The sequence below is a fragment of the Dermacentor andersoni genome, chromosome 7 (assembly GCF_023375885.2).
Source record: "Dermacentor andersoni chromosome 7, qqDerAnde1_hic_scaffold, whole genome shotgun sequence".
Lineage (NCBI taxonomy): Eukaryota > Metazoa > Arthropoda > Arachnida > Ixodida > Ixodidae > Dermacentor > Dermacentor andersoni.
Genome location: NC_092820.1, coordinates 36,438,586 through 36,457,254, shown reverse-complemented (window position 1 = coordinate 36,457,254; position 18,669 = coordinate 36,438,586). Strand labels below are relative to the sequence as shown.

The 18,669-nt window shown below is 42.9% G+C and overlaps 1 protein-coding gene and 1 long non-coding RNA gene across 4 annotated transcripts in view; both read left to right on the top strand.

Moving 5' to 3' along the window:
• Nucleotides 1-18,669, top strand: part of LOC129385933 (uncharacterized) — a 164,286-nt gene that overhangs the window by 25,861 nt on the left and 119,756 nt on the right. The window lies entirely within an intron of this gene.
• On the top strand, nt 108-6,740 carry LOC129385935 (uncharacterized). Its single transcript, XR_008613407.2, has 4 exons — nt 108-560; nt 1,528-1,653; nt 3,866-4,064; nt 6,491-6,740. It is a non-coding gene; the product is annotated as an uncharacterized lncRNA (long non-coding RNA).

The following is an 18,669-nucleotide window of genomic DNA, read 5'->3' as shown; positions in this document are numbered from 1 at the left end:
CGTCGCCGCAGTAGCTCGCATTTTCATGAGTGCCGGTAAGTTTGCATTGAAAAAGAAATCAGGCAATTAACTGTGCTAAGTGTTATACTTAACGAAGTAGACACCAAAATGTGGTCGTTCTGCCAAATTTGAGCAAGGATTATGCAGCGGTGAGCGAAAAATGTTTTGCGAACGCGCGCAGCGAAATATTCAGGACCCAGCACATGACTTATGGCTTTCGTATTTACTTCGACTTTGGATTCGCAACTTTGAGAAGCGCGGGGATGGCTCTCACGGCACCTTGCAATCTACGGTGGTGAACGAGTATCTAAACGCGAGTGGCATTCCTCTCTTGCTTGCGTTGCGCCTGTCAAACCTGACAGCGGTGGCAGCATGTCGTCCCATCCGGCTTCAACTGAACGCTCGCCGACTGGTGCGGAAGAAGCGGCTTGCCTCGTTTCGCAGGGGCCATCAAAGAAAATCGTGAAGCTCACAGGCGTCCGGAAACTCGCCGACCTCCACGAAACTTGCGGACGGGAGGGTTCGTGCACCTGATGACAGGCAACGACCTTCTAATACAGGTGAGCGTAAATGTACTGCGCGTTATGGAGCGCAAAAAGGATTTGGTCATTGTTTGGTTCATATGGGCAAAGTAGCTACAGTATGCGTAGCGGAAATGTCGAGCACGATTAATAACTGTTCGGTTGCCGCGCGTTGAACTGACAGATCGAGTGTTACGAAATCGCTCTGTGTCACTTCACTGTGCTGCCAACTACTAATATTTTTGTTTCGTCGCAGCCTATGCACTTGACCTTAAATTGAGAAGTGTAGCGCATACTTGCCCGTACGAACACAACGTTGTTCAACTATAATTATTGCCGTGTCGAGCAGCCGCAAGGAAACTAGGCTTTTCAGGACTTCCATCTTCTGAAAACTTGTGCAGTTGGTTTACTACTGATATTGACGTCAGGTGTGCAATCGCTTCCCTATCTGGTAGGAGAGGGAGTAGTAAGAGCTTCAGTGAATGTAATGGTGCTTTAGTTAGCATAACTGGTCGCAGTGTGCCATATTCTGCAAATTTCTGCAGCGTTTAACTAATAAAACAGGCAAGACGAGGAAAACAGACTTGTTGTTTGCCTGTTCAATCTTTGTCATTTGTGCACTGCAACATTCGCGCAGCAATGAAGTTAAATTGAACCAACTGAGGAAAAAAATTGCTGGCATTTTCAGCAATAGGACTATAAAAACCTTGGGCAATCAGCAATATGGTTCTATCTTTGTGAAATCATCTGTTCTTATACACTGATGGTTGCTGACATTGCACAAATAAGCTTAGCCTTTTTAGCTTAATGCGTCCTGTACTTAGCTCACATATGGGCAGCAGGATTAGTGATGTGCTGTGCTGTGATGGCTCTAAATAACAAACCTGTTCGGGACAGTACAGCAACCACGAAAAAAGGCTGTTTAATTAGTCAATGCCTGTTCAGTGTCCACAGCTTCACTTCTAGTGTGCAAAACTATTGATAAACCATCTGGGTGTGCTTTCAGATCTTCCAACGACCGGTTACAGCGCTACGTCGACATGGGTGAAAGCACGACGGTGTGTGATGGAGCATTGATTAACTTGGTTGTCTCCCCAAGCGACTCCGAAGCATCAGAGGCACCAAAAAAGCCGTATGCACCCGATCTTATTTAATCTGTACTCATGCATTAACTCTGTATAACATTAAAACCTGTCGTATGCTGGAAAGCTATAATACCGGTATTTGAGCAGTACTTTAAAGAGCCCCTCACCAGGCCACACAGCTAATTGAATTATACGCTGGAAGTTGTTAGGTGCCCTCTTGGGAGCATCCTATTGCAAAAATTTTCAAATTGGCTCATTAATAGCTGAGATAGAAATATTGCAGTTCCGCAAACCCATGATTTAAGGAGGCGAGCCACTAGTGGAGAAAAGGCCGCATGTTGTTCCATACACGCTTGAAGTGGCCCACGATTTAAAGAAAGTAGCCAACAGGTACAAAGTACCTGTTATTTTCTTGGCTCCACGGAAGCTTACTGGCCTGTGCCCACGCATCTCAGACCCACAGATAGCGGACCCTTTGTGGTAAAAATCATACAAGGCCATATGTGACTTGCGCGGTCGGTATGGTGTACGAAATTCCACTTAATTCCGGCAGGGTGCATATCAGCCAGACAGGCTGTTGCATCAACGATTTGGCAAGGGAACATGAGCTGTCTGCCAGGAATAAGATTAATGCACACTTGCCTATGCACTGCAATTACCGCACGTGTGAGCCATATCTTTTCCATATCCGCATTCTTGGTAAAAGCAAAGATTGTTTGCAGGGGAATTAATGGAGGCCTGTTTCATCAACATGAAATGTGATGTCGATGTCAGTGATACATCTGTGGCTTGAACTGAACAAAACGACAGTTTCTGCACTGTATGACTGAATAATAATGCAAACTTGTTTGAGTATTGCGTGCGAACGTATGTGCGCACATGGCGACCTTCACCTATAAATATGATCCTGTTTGCATTCAATAAAGTAGTAGCAAGTGACACTCATTCCTGTCCTAAAGCTTTTTTCTGCCCCTAGTTGTATCTTAACTTTGGGGAATAAGCTCATGGGAATTTAGTAAACAAATAAATGCATGCCATAGGGGCAATTCCACTATGTAAAAATAAAACGTTTTTCCCCCTAATATTTTTATGTATCTATATAGTCCTAGTTCCACTTTTATAGCATACCACTGTCCTTGTTAAATATTGGAATGCTCTGCTACTAATAGATATGACAAATGAGGTGTATTTATGAAAACATAAAAACAAAGAGCTGCAAAATATTTTTTTAAAAATTTTGTGCACTCTAGACAGCCCAAATATAACTGATGATATATGAAGAGCTTAAGAAGCACGATCATGTTTGTGACTCCTCAATCCTTCCGTATCACCTTTCAAAGTCTTATCCGACCTTGACATTTGTATCCATCTCAGTAGCTCAGATTTATGTAATGCTGAGGCAAAATTTGACTTCCTGTTTGAAATAATAGCCATGTTTCACAAAAAAAGCTGATAAGCAAAGACACCTAGAAGTTGTCAGAAAAAATACATTCAGTGAAATATTAATTCATTAGCCACGAGAAATGTGATAGAGAGTTAATAATGTTTGGATAAACACAAGCGGTCTAGTTTGTGTATTTGAGAACCAGAATGTTCTAGTATATTTTTGTTCTATCAAATCATCCTTGGCCTTTATCTGCCCTGCTTTTGTTCTCTCTTTCTGGTCCCAAGACAATGCTAGTCTGGACTTGGCACTTTATGGCCCAGTATTTGTCCTTCACAAAGCAATAACTCTGTAGACGATGTAGCTAGCAACAATTTTTCCTCAGAAGGAATGTTTGCAGGTGCGTCACTATGGTTGCTTATTTCACCTTGGTGGGGGAGCTTGTTGCTCATGATAGCAATGTCTGTGAAGGGACCAATAGTGAGTCTTCCTTGTGCATGGTACCAATGCGAAAAGGGCGAGAGAGATCATGGTGTGTTGGTAAGGAGGTATCTGTATAGGGGGTGATAAGATTCCTCTTTAAATTTGGCTTTAACAGCCCATTCATGCTGTAATGAGTCAGTTGTCTCAGTCAGTGATTTTTGCTGTTCGTATATCATTATCCTTGAACTGCAATGGGCTCCATTTGCCATGGCAAATGTTCCCATATTTATCAAGAGCCCTTCCTGTATTCTTATACTCGTCACTAACTATATAGTAGGTAAATTTGAGCATGTGAAGTGATAGTCTGTGATACCACATCTTTTGTTTTTCTAGCACTGGATTTTGTTGATTTCAATGAATACTTCTCTTTTTAATGATGTCTGGTAGCGCAGCTGGACATGTGGAGAATGCAGTCAAAGGACAGGGAATTGTCAACGGACAGGGAAGGCACAAGGAATTGTCAACGTACACACTGCCTCCGATGCCCATTGACATTGCTGCACACCTCTGAAATATTACATCAGGAGGCGTGCCTGACAAATTTCAAAAGAAAATTGAATGGATTGCCTACAATTCGTCATCTCGGACAATGTAAGTCGCAACAATTAACTGGATGCATTGCTCAGTAAAATAATGAGAACTCACTCACACTCACCAAAATTCTATTCAGCCAGGTTCATTCTGGCTAAGACCTACAGAAATTCGACTCAGTCGGACTCACTGAGACTCACTTTCGAGATCAGTCTGAGTGAGTCGACTCATGCACCAGCTTGCCAACCTATGCCAGATGTAAATAAAGTTGGGATAGAATGTACTTAATGAGCATTCATTCCACAGTAAATGTCTCAATTATGTTCAGCCACGCATTTTTCCCAACCTTGTATTGCAATATGAATGGTAAGCACAATGTTAATTAGAAAGCATATTACCCTCCATTCTCATGCGGTTATGTCACTAAGGCAAGCGGGAGGTGTCTATAATCAAAACAAGTTTTTGTTGTCTTATTCATGATTATAACTTAGTTGCTGCATAGTTCCCCTTGAAAACTCTCGATAACCGAGGGAAAAAAAATGTTTTCCTAAAGCTTTGCATTGGGGCAGTGAACAATGTCCAAATTGTGTAGTGCCTTTTTAAGTGTTTAGCAGTGTATATGGCATTGTTGGTTCGAAATGTTTTTATCACTGATACATCGTCGACTAGTTCTGAATTACAGTTCACTCATGACCTCGAAATTTAAATATTCAATGGCAATGTCGACATTGCAGCCCTGAGCCCATTTTCTTTATTCTGGCTAACAACACGAACCCTAACACTACCAGCGCTGCATTTTATGCGGGTATACAAATACCAAGAGAATTGGATGGAAAGACAGTTGTGGCTAGATGAATTCGTACAGTGCTGCGTGTTTCATATGAAATATGGGGGGTTTGGCTACCAGGAGGGAAAGACAGTCATGGCTAGATGAATTGGTGCAGCGCTGCATGCGTCATGTCAAATTTGTGGGTTCGGTTACCACCAGCAGCATTTCTTCTACTTCCATTACTCTTCACAAAAAAACAGTCATGAAAGCTACAGAAAGGTTAACACTCAGCCATAATTTATGTCATGCTTCAATGGAGCAATATCCTCCGTGGTTTCCTTGCCATGAGTCTTGGGTTAATGAGTGGGCGAGGGCGCTAGAATGACGCGTTGAATAAAGCTTCTTTAGCTGCTGGTTACAGTTCCTATAGGTAGTGTACACCACAAAGGTAAACGGTACATTGACAGAAGTGCCGACTGTCAACTGAGATGTTATTATTCAATGTGCCGAATTTACACAAGCAAGTGAAAGAGCTATCTGAAAAACATTAATTTCTGAAGATAGAACAAGGAAAGCAGACGAGTGGGCAAAAAATGAACTACGCTGGAAATCGAGATACAAAAAAAAATGTAAGATTGCATCACAAATACAGGCCGTTCACGTGACTTCCAGAAAAACTGTAGCTCTTTTTCTGATAGGGCAGTCAGAAAGGCATCTGCAAGGTCAAGCGCAAAATTTGGCATGTTGACTCCACATAAAAGTTTGTGTACGAAATTTCTCTTTCATGCGGCGCTTGTTATATGGGGCAGACTGCCAGATGCCTTCATGAGAGGTTGTACGAACATGCATATAATGTGCGCAATGGCAGAGAAAGTTTTTTGGCAAATCATACTAGCATGCGTGGCTGCACTCCTTGGTTTGAAAGAACGTCAGTTATTCACAAGCAAAGGCATGGTCTTACCCATATCATACTTGAAGTAGCACAATTGGCATGGGAGCAGAGTGCATGCATCAGCAAGCTATCCATTGCCTTATCAGAAAGAGAGCTTAAGTTTCTGGGAAGTCAAACCTACGGCCAGCATTTTTTATGCAACTCTACATTTCTTCGTGTGCCTCTTGATGGTCTGCTTTGTTCTCCTTTTAGTAGTCATTTTTCAGATAGCTATATCAGTATTGTGTGTATTCAGCAATAAAACCTCCATTGGTAGTCAGTGCTTGTGTCTGTCCTCGTTTAACCTTTGCACTGTACACTCACGATGATGGATCAACAACTAGCTTAATAAGCTGCCCTGGTGAATTCCTATAGATGTTCCTTCAAGTTTGTATTCATGGCTAATTTTCCCTTGTGTGCATGTTTTAGTAATAAGCTAATTTGAAATATTAATTAAAACCTTTATAACATCTTGTTTGGTGAAAGTATTTTAAGAGTTTGTGAACTCTGGTCATGATTATCAGTTTATCGTGGCTATTGCAGGACAAAAGGATTAAATATTACCCCGTTCCTGTGTCAAATCCATCTGATCAATTCTCTAACCTCGGTCTTGTCACGCACCTAATGCTTTCATGGTGCAGTTTACTTAAATTCTCCCATCTGATGACTCACAGTTCAACTGTTTGATATTATTTCACGGAAATGGTTGCCCTACAGTGCTCTTGCATATTGTTTTTTGCGTATTGTTTGATGTCGAAGGTTGATGCATGCTTTTTTAAACATCAGGTACCCAAATAAATTGTGCAATGTTGCTGCAAGGAGCCTCGTAAACCGGTACCCAGCACTGAGGGACACATTGCACCTTGGCCATGTAAGAGCATTTTCTTATAACTTTTTTTTATTTCTTCTGCACTTTTAGATGTTAAGCATATCCTGGCCAAGGCAGCCGTATTTCGATGGGGGCATAATGCAAAAACACCCGTGTACTTAGATTTAGGTGTACGTTAAAGGACCCCAGGTGATCCGAATTTCTGGAGTGCCCCACTACGTCATGCCTTTTAATCAGATCGTGGTTTTGGCGCATAAAACCCCCTATTTTTTTACGTTAAGCATGCTATCAAAGCCTTTCTTAGTACTTTGTAAAGTTTATAGCCATCCTTGCTTGCAGCTGTTCAGGTCTGTGTGCTTGTGATGGAGTAGAGATGTGGTGCTTTTAAAGCTTTGCAGCTTAACTAAATATGAAGACATTAACAGCACCTCTGCATCTGGCATGCATATGGCCACCTCTTGTAAAATTATTTGCATGCTCAGCTAAATATGTATTTGGTTAAATAATACATTTTTGTACCTGTAGCCGTTTTCATGCAATAAAGTTTTGACCAACACCATTACTGAAAGTAATTCTAAGATATTTTGTTGAAAGTTGTGCTAAAATAGCTCACTTGGTACATTTTGGAATGTGAAGGAAACAGTGCAAAAAGCAAGCTACGGTTAGGGCAACTCCATGTTTAACTGTACTGTGTTTGCAGTTTCTTTCAAAACCTGAAAACTGTAAGTCATTGGACTGTTTATTAGGTATGTAAAGTCAATTGCTTTCATTTCATTCCAGTTCTCATGGTATATGTGCCTAAGAAACAAGTACAAAAACATGCGGAAGTCAATGCCACCAGGATGCCCTGAAGTCGATGCAGAAGTGAAAGTAAGAAAGGCAAGCGAAATTGTGACACATGCAGAAAATCTGGATTTTGAAGACAGTTGATCAGCTGCAAGATTGCATGCATATTTCATTAGATAAACAGACTCTCCTTTCTTTATGTGGCTTAGTTGAAACATTTAGTTGCTTCTCTTGATGTACTTGTTCGTTTTATTTACATTTTTTCTTTAACAAATGCAAACATGCAATCCGGCTATAGTAACTATATCTGCAATGCTGTCATCAGAGATTTTGTAGGTGATCAAAGAAGCAAAATATCATATCGCATCGCCACCTTGAACCTAGAGTGAAACATTAGTTCAAGATGTAGTGGTAGATGCATTTATGGACTAGTAATACAGCATTCGTACTGTAATGTATAATGATATACATGCTAAGATGTAGTGAAAAGTGTGTGGCTATGTTGCTCTGACACTTCAGTTGTTTTAACCCTTCATTGATGAGTTCTACATACAGCATACCAAAAATATGAATTTTTCTTGCTGATTTTTGGCATTGGGTAAGAAGTTTCTTGTTAAATGTATTGAGCCAGCACTGAATGACTGGCAGCAAGTGTCATTTGTCGGTTTAGAGCAGGAACACAGGATGGAAAAAAAAAAAGACATGGGACTCGTTTTCTTTGGAAAGCACGGTCAGAGGAGACAGACCAGTGCCAGATCTCCTGCTGTTGTGACCTCAGACACACAATGCGCAGAAATGTACACCTATAGTACACATATGCAAAAAGCTCTCTGTACAGATTCCAAACGCAGCCATATGTCGCTTGGGGAGCAGCCCACTGCTTCCCCCATACTACTAAAGGAGTTTCTACAAAATATCCTTTATTTTCGTTGATTATGCTTATCCTCAATGTCTTTTGCACATTTAGGTATAAAATAATTTGTTTTGTATTTATATGCGTGGTCATTAAAGGGTTAAACAAATAAAGTGGTTACAATGAATGTGAATGTATAACTTCAGCGGATCTAGTCGCAATGTGTTGATCATTCCACAATCTTTGTGAGACCACGAAACAGGAACTAGGCAGCATGAAAATCACTCAGCAGTACTAAGAAGGAAGCTTCAGCACTTATATAGTACTGCAGAATACACTTCATCTACGCTGTACCTGTGGCGCCCTTTTTATTATGTGGTCTTGATCCCACTATGGGGAAATAACTCTGCTTTGCAAGTGCATTGCAGTACTCTAAAGCTTTAAGTGCTTGCTGCAGAAGCAAAGTGCCCTTAGAGTATTACATAAGGATCATGTGTTATGAGGCAGTCGCTAGACGTGGTATGTCACAGCACTGAGTTGCCGGCAGCCATTATAATTAGCTGTTTTCTGTGGCATTGTTAACTTGACAGAACATAGTCAGCATTATTTGATCAATAAACAATACTACATAATTGTGGCCCTTATATGGAACTTTGTCTGATCTCTGTGATGCGCGCTACCCGCTTTTGAAGTTATGAGATGGAGTGACTCCTTGCAAAGCAGCAGGGTAGTCCTGGTAATGATGCTGTCATTCACACTTGCACAGATTGTTTAGTAGACATTAGCTCAGTGTCATTCCCCCATAGAATCGCAGCTTGCATTTCATTCATGTATTATAGAAACATTCTGTAGATTTCATGTGAAAATGTGACATTGGAGGGCATTATGCTATAAGTTCACAGCAGTGAGCCCCATTATTGGAAGAGAGCTGTTGTCTCAAATTACTTACAGCAAAGTGAAGCCATGTACATTCTCGCCTTAACTACTGCAGTTTAGTATGGGCCACAGTGACCAAAACAAACAAATAAGGTTCTCGTATTGCAAAAGAAAATTGTTCGAATAATCGCTAATGTTGATAATAAACTACCTCCAAGTGTGCTTTTGAAGCACATAACATTGTCCGCCTTCAATCGTTTCTATAACTTTAAGTTGTTACAAAAAATTTATTTTTCAAAGGCATCCACTGCCGATTTTTATTCTGCTCTGGCATCTTTGGACATACGTCGTGCTAACATGCACACAAGACCTATTAATACATGGAATACGTATACCATATTTGTGCGCTAATTATAAATTACAAATGTTGTCTTATAACCTGCCCCATGTTCTAAACACGTATAAACATACAAAAGGGTATACCAAAGCTGAGCTGCGGAAATATTTTGTTGAAATGTGATTTTAGGGCTTTGCTAGTAGATGCCGCATGTTTGCTTGGTTATTACTTTTATTATTTCTGAACATAAGTGTGACCATTTCAGCGTTTCGATTTTATTGTTTAAATTTTGTGCAAATATTTTTAGACTGTATGCATAAATAGTGAATGTTTCTCTTTATTGAATGTGACTGTTCTATGTGTGTCTGTTGAAGATTTCCTGGACCACTCGTGTGCTACTGCTTGTAGGGGTTTTCTGGACACAGTCAAGCTGTGCAGGCAGCTTTTTGCTAAAATCCTACCCTCCAGTTGAATCTGGAAAATGAGCTTATACTTATATCCTTATACTTATTTAAATATGTTCTGTCTAGTGTGTATCCATATGTGTGGGCTTGTGATATGCCCTGATGGCAAGGCCATTTGTGGTTCGTTCAAAGAGAGCACCAACGGATGCATTATAGCTATTCTCAGGCTCCTCTCTTCCTGCTGTAAACTGGATTCTCTGCTTGTAAGAAATAAGTGTTCCTTGTGATTACTATATGTGCTCTTGCTAAAGGTTACTGTGATGTGTTCATATTCTTATTGAATGAAATGTTCACAAAGTTTTAACAGTTGTGCTGTTCTTTCAGATCTTAACCGGAGCAGGCAGCATTTGACGCAAACATGGAGGCAGTGCTAACGGAAACATTTAGGAGGTGAGACAACAGTCTTTATTGACAAATTGGATGAAATGATGGCCAAGAAGTTGCACATTTGAAACGTTATGGGATGTACTTACTATGCAGGCACCACGGGTATATTGAACTGGCGCTATTTATAATGTCCGATTTTGCATTTATCTCGTCTTTAGGCATATTTATTTTCTTCCAATAGCATCGATGCTGTATGATTGCTTTGATTTGGTGAGATTGTAAATTTGTTGCTTAATATCAATATTGAAATTTATATTCCTCTGTCTATGTATGCCTCCAGGCATATTGAAATAAATGAGCCCTTTGTCGTGGCAAAGGATTAAATCCTTGTTCAAATGCCTGAAATGCTACATTACCTCATAAGTTTGGACATATTGCAGCTGTTTAGTATGCCTTGTAAACTGAAGCATAGTGTTTCTCAAGGTTGGCCATTGATTCCAATTTAGCAAATCAGACTGTTGTCTTCTGTTTTTGCCAGGTATAGTCTGTCGATGCTTTCGAGGCTAATACAGTGATAGTAGTGAAATATTTGCTCTTCATGTTTCACTCACTGAAGTGCTATGTGCTGAGTGTTTTTTTTTGTTTATAGTATTGCAGTTTATCATAACATATAATAGTGGCTGAATAACTAAGCATTTGCTGCACATGCAAACTAAAATCTATCGTGTTGTGAGCTTCTATCTTAGCGTAGAGATAGTCTATTGACTACCCAGGCAGAGGTCACAGTAGTTGCTGCAAAGGGTCTGGTTAAGTACTAGGAGGTAGTTTCACCAACTGTTGTGATGGTAATCATGTACACCACCATTGTCAGTCTTCAGATGACTACCCTAGGAAGGGTCATTGTTGCCATTCCAAAGGGTACCACTGACTACCAAGGGGTACTTGCATGGAGCACGGAGGTAGTCACATCAACTTCTGCTTTGGGAGTAATACATACACCTCAGTACGTAGTTCTTGCGGGAGAGTCACCGGTACTGAGGGAGTCACCTAGACTTTTTTTCCAAGAGAGTACGTGTTACCACCCAAAAGGTCATCATATGTGCGACGAGCAGATACACCCCAAAAAAGTCGCTTGCGACTACCTTTATTTTAAGGGTGTACGATTGTGTGCGTTGGTGCGTGGTAATCAGATACTTCTAAATAATTCTAACTATTCCACACACTTCAGTAGCTCAAGTTGCAGCTAAACTTATGCTCTGATATTTCATCTATAATGAAACGCGTGAATTTTGTACTGTATATTTCTCTTCCATATTGTCCTGATTTATTTTCAGTGTCATCTCCAGTGGTCTTAGGAAGCGACACGGAAGTGCCCCGGAACAATCGTAAATTTCACTCGATGCTTTTGCCACTAAAATGAGGAAGTAAAACATGCCAATGCCACAGCAAGACCTCGAATGGCCATGCCGCATGCTTTGACAATGTGGTATATAAAGCATACATGTGATGTATGCTTCGCGCCGTCGCCGCCTAAAACCTCCACGTATATGCCTTAAGCGGGCTTCCCATCATTTGCTTAGGGTGACTATGTGCTGACTCCCAATGTAAATGTCCTCCTGCTATTCACAGTTTCCCTTCCTTATACCGCTGTGATTATCGCCGATAACGTATTTTTTCCTGAATAAATTTTGTTTTATTTCCGCAAGTTATCCCATAATACATGTCGTCAGGCCACGCTTATCCCATCAAAGATTCCATCATCTCTGTATTAGATGTTCCGCGCTCGTCTGCAACTACCTGCTTGATGTCCAATCAAATTCGCAACGTCCGATCTCGGCATATTTTTGAATATGATCGCTCGATGCTTCCTTCCTGGACAGGCTGCGGGTCTTTGTCACATCCTGGTACCTTATCACGCCGTTTTTGACTTTGAGGATCGCCCGCTAGGACAGACTTCTGTTGCGACCCATAAGATTGAGGCCAGTGATGCTGGTTCCATCCGCCGACTACCTTATCGTGTACTTCACACAGAACGCTGCGCTATCGAAGCTGAAGTGAACAAGATGCTAACCAAAAGTGTAATTGAGGTCTCTTCGAGTCCTTGGACATCGCCGGTTCGCATCGGCTGCTTACATGTGGACGCCGCCTGCTTGTCTCGTCATCCTCTAGATCCTTCTGACAACGATGAATAGTATTCCGGTACTTGCCTTCTAGCTATTTCAGACTTTCGCAACATTGTTACTGAGCAGCGAAAGGACGACCCTCTCTGGTCAAATCATAGATCACTTGACTTCAGGACAATCAGATCGCCCAACCATAATGTTTGTTCTACATGAGAACATTCTTTCTCGGCGCAACGTCAGATCGTATGGACCAGATTTACTGCTAGTTGTCCCTCTTTCAGCCTGGTTACGCCCATTGCAGGGCAAAGGCATCTCCCATACGTCTCCATCTACCCCGGTGATGTACTAATTGTGGCCGTGTTGTCCCTGCAAACTTCTTAATCTCATTCGCCCACCTAATTTTCTGCAGCTCCCTGCTACGTTTCTCTTCCCTTGGAATCCAGTCCGTAACCGTTAATGGCCATCGGTTATCTTCCCTCCACATAACATGTCCTGCCCATGCCCATTTCTTTTTCTTAATTTCAACTAAGATGTCATTAGCTCGCGTTTGTTCCAGTACCCAATCTGCTATTTTCTTATTCTTTAACGTTACACCCATCATTCTTCTTTCCTTAGCTCGTTGCGTCGTCCTTCATTTAAGTAGAGCCATTTTCGTAAGCCTCCATGTTTCGGCCCCGTACGTTAGTCCTGCTAAGACGCAGCTGTTATACACTTTTCTCTTAAGGGATAATTGCAACCTGCTGTTCATAATGTGAGAATGCCTGCCAAACGCACCCTGGCCCATTCTTATTCTTCAGATTATTTCAGCCTCATGATCCGGATCCGCGGTCACTATGTGCCCTAAGTATATGTATTCCCTTACCCCTTCCAGTGCCTCACTACCTATCGGAAATGGCTGTTTACTCTCAAGGCTGTTAAACATTACTTTATTTTCATGCAGATTAATTTTTAGACCCACCCTTCTGCTTTGCCTCTCCAGGTCAGTGAGCATGCATTGCTATTGGTCCCCTGAGTTACTAAATAAGGCAGTATCATGAGGGAATCGGAAGTTACTAAGGTATTCTCCATCAACTCTTATCCTCAATTCCTCTCTTTTAAAGTCTCGTAATACCTCCTATAAACACGCTGTGAATAGAATTGGAGCGAGCGTATCTCCCTGCCTGACGCCTTTCTTTATTGGGATTTTGTGGCTTTCTTTATGGAGAACTACGGTGGCTGTTGAGCCGCTATATATTTCAGTATTTTTACATGCGGCTCGTCTACACCCTGATTCCGCAATGCCTCCATGACTGCTGATGTTTCGACTGAATCAAGTGCTTTCTCGTAATGAATCAAAACTCTATATAAGGGTTGGTTATATTCCGCACATTTCTCTATCACCTGATTGATAGTGTGAATATGGTCTATTGTTGAGTAGCGTTTACGCGATCCCATCTGGTCCTTTGGTTGACAGAAGTCTACGATGTTCCTTATTCTATTTGCGATTGCCTTAGTAAATACTTTGTAGGCAACGGACAGTAAGCTGATCGGCCAATAATTTTTCAACTCTTTGGCGGCCCCTTCTTATCGATTAGGATTATGTTAGCGTTATTCCAAGCTTCCGGTACGCTCGAGGTCATGAGGCATTGCGTACACAGGATGGCCAGTTTTTCTAGCACAATCTGCCCACCATCCTTCAAGAAATCTGCTGTTACCTGATCCTCCCCAGCTGCCTTCCGCTTTTGCATAGCTTCCAAGGTTTTCTTTAATTCTTCTGGCGTTACTTATGGGATTTGAAATTCCTCTAGACTGTTCTCTCTTCCATCATCGTCCTGGGTACCACTGGTACTGTATAAATCTCTATAGAACTCCTCAGCCAGTTGAACATTTACCTCTGTTCTACTTTTTCTGCTGAGCTCCTCGACGCGCACACTGTCGGTCACTTTCACATCTCCCGCACTTACGACAGAGTTCGAGGTAAGTTCTTCTGGCAGGTCTTTACCGCTGTGTGCGATGTTATGTGGTGGCTTGCGACCCCTACCAGCGTCAAACGAGTCCATGTGCACAACCTGCTGGCCAGATTTATCCAATCGATGTTCCAATGGAGTCTTTCTTCTATCTCAGCATGGATCTTCTTGGCTGCTTCTCCATATTCACAAAAGCAAACAAATAGACATTGCCGCAGTCTACGCAACGTGCTATGCCATTACATGTGCCCTGTCCACCTGCTGTGCTACAGATGTAGCAGACTTTTTACTTCAACACATAATTCTTCAGCATGGTGTGCCAAGGCAGCTGCTGACATATCGTGGCCTCTGTTTCTTTTCCCAAGTTGTCGAAGACATGCTTCGTTCCTGCGCCACCGAACACGAGATCGCCACTGCTTATAACCCACAAACGAACGGACTGACTGAACGGCTGAATCGCACAATTACAGAGATGTTGTCGATGTACTTCTCGTGAGACTATCGGCATTGGCACAGCTCTTTGCCCTGCATGACGTTTGCGTACAATTCACCATGCCATGACACCACTGGTTTCTCGTCTTTCTACCGCTTGTTTGGTCGCCACCCTCTCTGCCTTTTGACACCTTCCTGCCTTCGGTCCAGAGACATACCACGGAATACGCCCATGACGCCGTTGGTCGGGCTTGTATGACTTGCCCAATTGCCTGTTCTCTCCCGGAATTCTCGGTCTCCTGTGGACTCCAAGTCGCCATGTCGACCTGCCCGAAACACTGCAGTCACGCTATACCGGCCCTACCGGGTATTGCATCGATTAGGTGATATATACAACGATATCACCCCTGTTGAAGGCACATGATGATCATCCCAGCTACGAACTGACGTCGTCCACGTGTCCTGCTTAAAGTCATAGAGTTCCTCTAGTCTCTTATTATTCTAGAAAGCGCCGGGAAGGTGTTCCAGGACCGGGGAATATGTTATAGTGCATTTAAGCAGGACCGTGCTTGCAAGACGGAGACGAAGAAGAAGTGCTAAACTGCCTCCTGAAGCTGTGACTTTTGTGCCAGCCTGTTCGATTATTACTAACTTTTGCCATGCAAATAGTTGTGACACATTTGTGCGTCGGGCTTCATCTCCGTAAAGATATTACTGATTAATCTCGTGTAGGGTGATCTAAAGCGTAACTATTTCGCATGTATGTGTGGGAGGGTAAACTACCCCATAGAATGAGTTCATTGTTTGATACGTGGCGTTGTAGGTAGCTGTGTAGCGCGTGGATAACCTCACAATCTGCCGATGGGCTCTGGTACACACAGGCGAAAGTACTAAAATGCGAGTGAACACTGCTTTCACATCATGAATACGAGGGAGCATATTGAAAGAAATGTTTTTTACGATTACCAAGGCAACGTCCCCGCCCCGTGTTGGTCTGTCTTTATGTACAATTGCATAGTTAGGTGGTTTGAGCCTAGCATTCATATTGTTTTCACTCAGCCAATTCTCTGTCATCGCTACAAATCAGGTTCATGACGGATCAGCAATAATTGGAGTGAGTCTAGTTTGTTAAGAATGCTGCCTCCATCTAAATAATTAAGTGCATTTCCTGTCTTTCTGTCGTTTACGAGACCGTAACGAAGTTGGTACTGTGTTTTGGTTTTTTTACGTGCATCCAGGACGCTGTTGGGCCTCACGGGGACCCCATCATTCTTCGACTCACTTAAAAAAAACTGCTCGCTGTTATTCCGCACTTTCTCATACGACAGACGTACGTTGTTGCCGGCCTCTGTACTCGTCTTGGCCAAGTTATAAAGCTTTTTCATGACATTAAGAATTTCAATAGAGAAATATTCACCCATAGAGTACTTACACTCTGTAGCCGGTAACATAGCTTATGTAACCTTGTTTTCTTTTGTCGAAAGTCCGTAAGCTTTAAAATAATTGGTTAACTCTGCTCCTGAATCACTTTCCGCAACGTGCTGACCTGGCCCACACAACGCAATATCTTGTCGTCGATGCCTGCTACGACTTATAGCTTTGCATCGTTCGCAGCAGGCCAGTTTTCTTCAATTCCATGCTGTTTGTTTATTTCATGTTGTCAACAATATATATCTGCAGTTGATTTGTTATTGATGTAGTGTTGAGACTGGTGTTGGTAGTGATATCTCCCCTCAGTAATAAAAAAATCCTAGTACAGTAGGTGAAAACATCTACTAAATCAGCGAAGAGCCTTTGGCACGGCAGTACCACTCGGGAAACATTGCTTGGACGGAGACATTTGCCATAGCGCTTTCTCACATGCACAAAGGAGGTAACAGGATAGCCATCCGCATTCCGTGGTTGCCGCCCTGTCTGTATGCCGCACGATCCTGGCGCTTTCCTTTCCTTCTCCTCGAAGTCCACTTCGTCGGTAAGGTGCCATGTATTACAGCGTCCGCATTGGCTGGCGCCGTAGCCGTGCCAGGAATGATGATATCGTATCCATTTGTCAGTACCAGGCGGCTACTCCAAATATCGTAGATGACGTTACGGTCAAGGTCTATACACTAATTTCGTTGTCATTGAGCTGCGTTCAAGTTTCGAGCCATTCTTTCTGCTTTCCAACTACCATGCATGCTCATGTACAAAATTTTACCGCCTCTATTTTTATCTTCCGCGCGTTCTAACTCCTTGTGGTCTGATTCTGTCCCCTGCTGATGTTTCGCTACATTAACTACTTAATCATTGTGCCTGATTGCATGGGGCCCTACGTTAAATCCTACTATCCGTTCCGCGCATTGACGTTGAGCCTGCGCTGCTGAACTATCGCTAACATATATAGTGCTTTAATGGTCTGCTCGGTGCACTTCCCTGCGAACACTCGGTGTTCTGTAGCGCCCCTTCCGCAAACCGTTCCGAGTTCAGTGTGATCCCCGCTAAATGGACTCACCGTCGACGTTCTGCATTTTTCCACCGCTTCAAGTGGTCTACAGCTCCAAAACATGCACTTACGCACAATGTTTCCTCACAATGTACCTCGCATAAACTCGCACGTTTCCGTGGATGTTCATAGCAACCGAAGTGCATTTCGCCACTTTAAGAGCAGCCTTCCTCGCCGCTTTCGGCTTCAGCGTCGATAAAGGCTCGTGTCGCCTTGCAGACCATTTGACACGAGTGTCTTCCCAAGGGCATCGTGCACCAGTGGCTTCCACCTCATAGAAAGGCCTACACGCCTTCAATAACTTTCGCCTCGATTATTGCCAATTTCGCTGCCATCACCCGGCCAAATAACGTGGAATTCCTAGTTGACCACAGTATGACGCCCCACATCGTCACTAGGGACCACGGCGTCTTGCTGGACACTGGAAGTTGCTGGACACAACTTGCCATCGCACGTAGAGTTCAATCACATTCTTCAATGAGGGATCATTCGTGCATTGTCGAGCAGCTGCTCATCTGGTCTCTACATGGCTCCCAAGCGCGAACACGGCGACTGGCGTCCGTGCGGCCAACATAGCACTCTCAATGCCTGCACCGTCGCCGATCTGCCGCCCAACATACAAGACTTCGCGGCCTCTCAAGCTAGCACGACCACGTAAAGGAATATTGATTTGGTTAGGGCCTAACATCAGATACCGTTAGAGCCTACTGATACGTTGAAGACAACAACTGTGACCCTTTTTGGCATCCTTGAGTACGCATGCATGCCTCTCCGGTTCTGAAACACCGCGCAAACGTTTCAGCGGTTCATGAGCGAGCTTACTCACAGATTTGATTTCTCGTATGCCTACATCGCGACCCACTGGTTGCTGGTTCCTCTCCTGCACATCTCCACAGAGATAAGTATACTCTTACAATTCATCTTAGAGGCCGTGATGAGGTTGTGACACTCAAACGTGTCTGTATAGCGTTTACGTGGAACGCAGGGCTCACATCAGCGTCATATGACGCCTCTGCCTTGACGTTGAATCTGGCTCCGGGACAGTTCTATCACCCGCCGTTGTTGCTTAGTAACTAGGTGTTGGGCTGTTAAGCACGAGGTCGTGGGTTTGAATCCGGGCCATGACGGCCACATTTTGATGGGGGCGAAATGCGAAAAGACCCGTGTACTTAGATTTAGGTGTACGGTAAAGAACCCAAGCTGGTCTATATTTCCGTAGTCCTTCACTACGGCGTGCCTCATTATCAGAATATGGTTCTGGCACGTAAAACCCCATAATTGAATTTTTTGGGACAATTCTATCGAAAATGGTTTATCTAGGCAACCGCCCTGTATCCCCAGCAATAGATCTCTGTAAGAAATGCGAAGCGTTTCTTGCGTAACCTTTCCCTCTTTGAGAGTATCTATCTTGCCACCTAGATCTCGGAGCTCTCATGGTCGTTTTGTTAAATTGGCATGTACCAAAATTGGCATAGCATGAGAAGAGGGTATGACGAGCATAAATTATCAG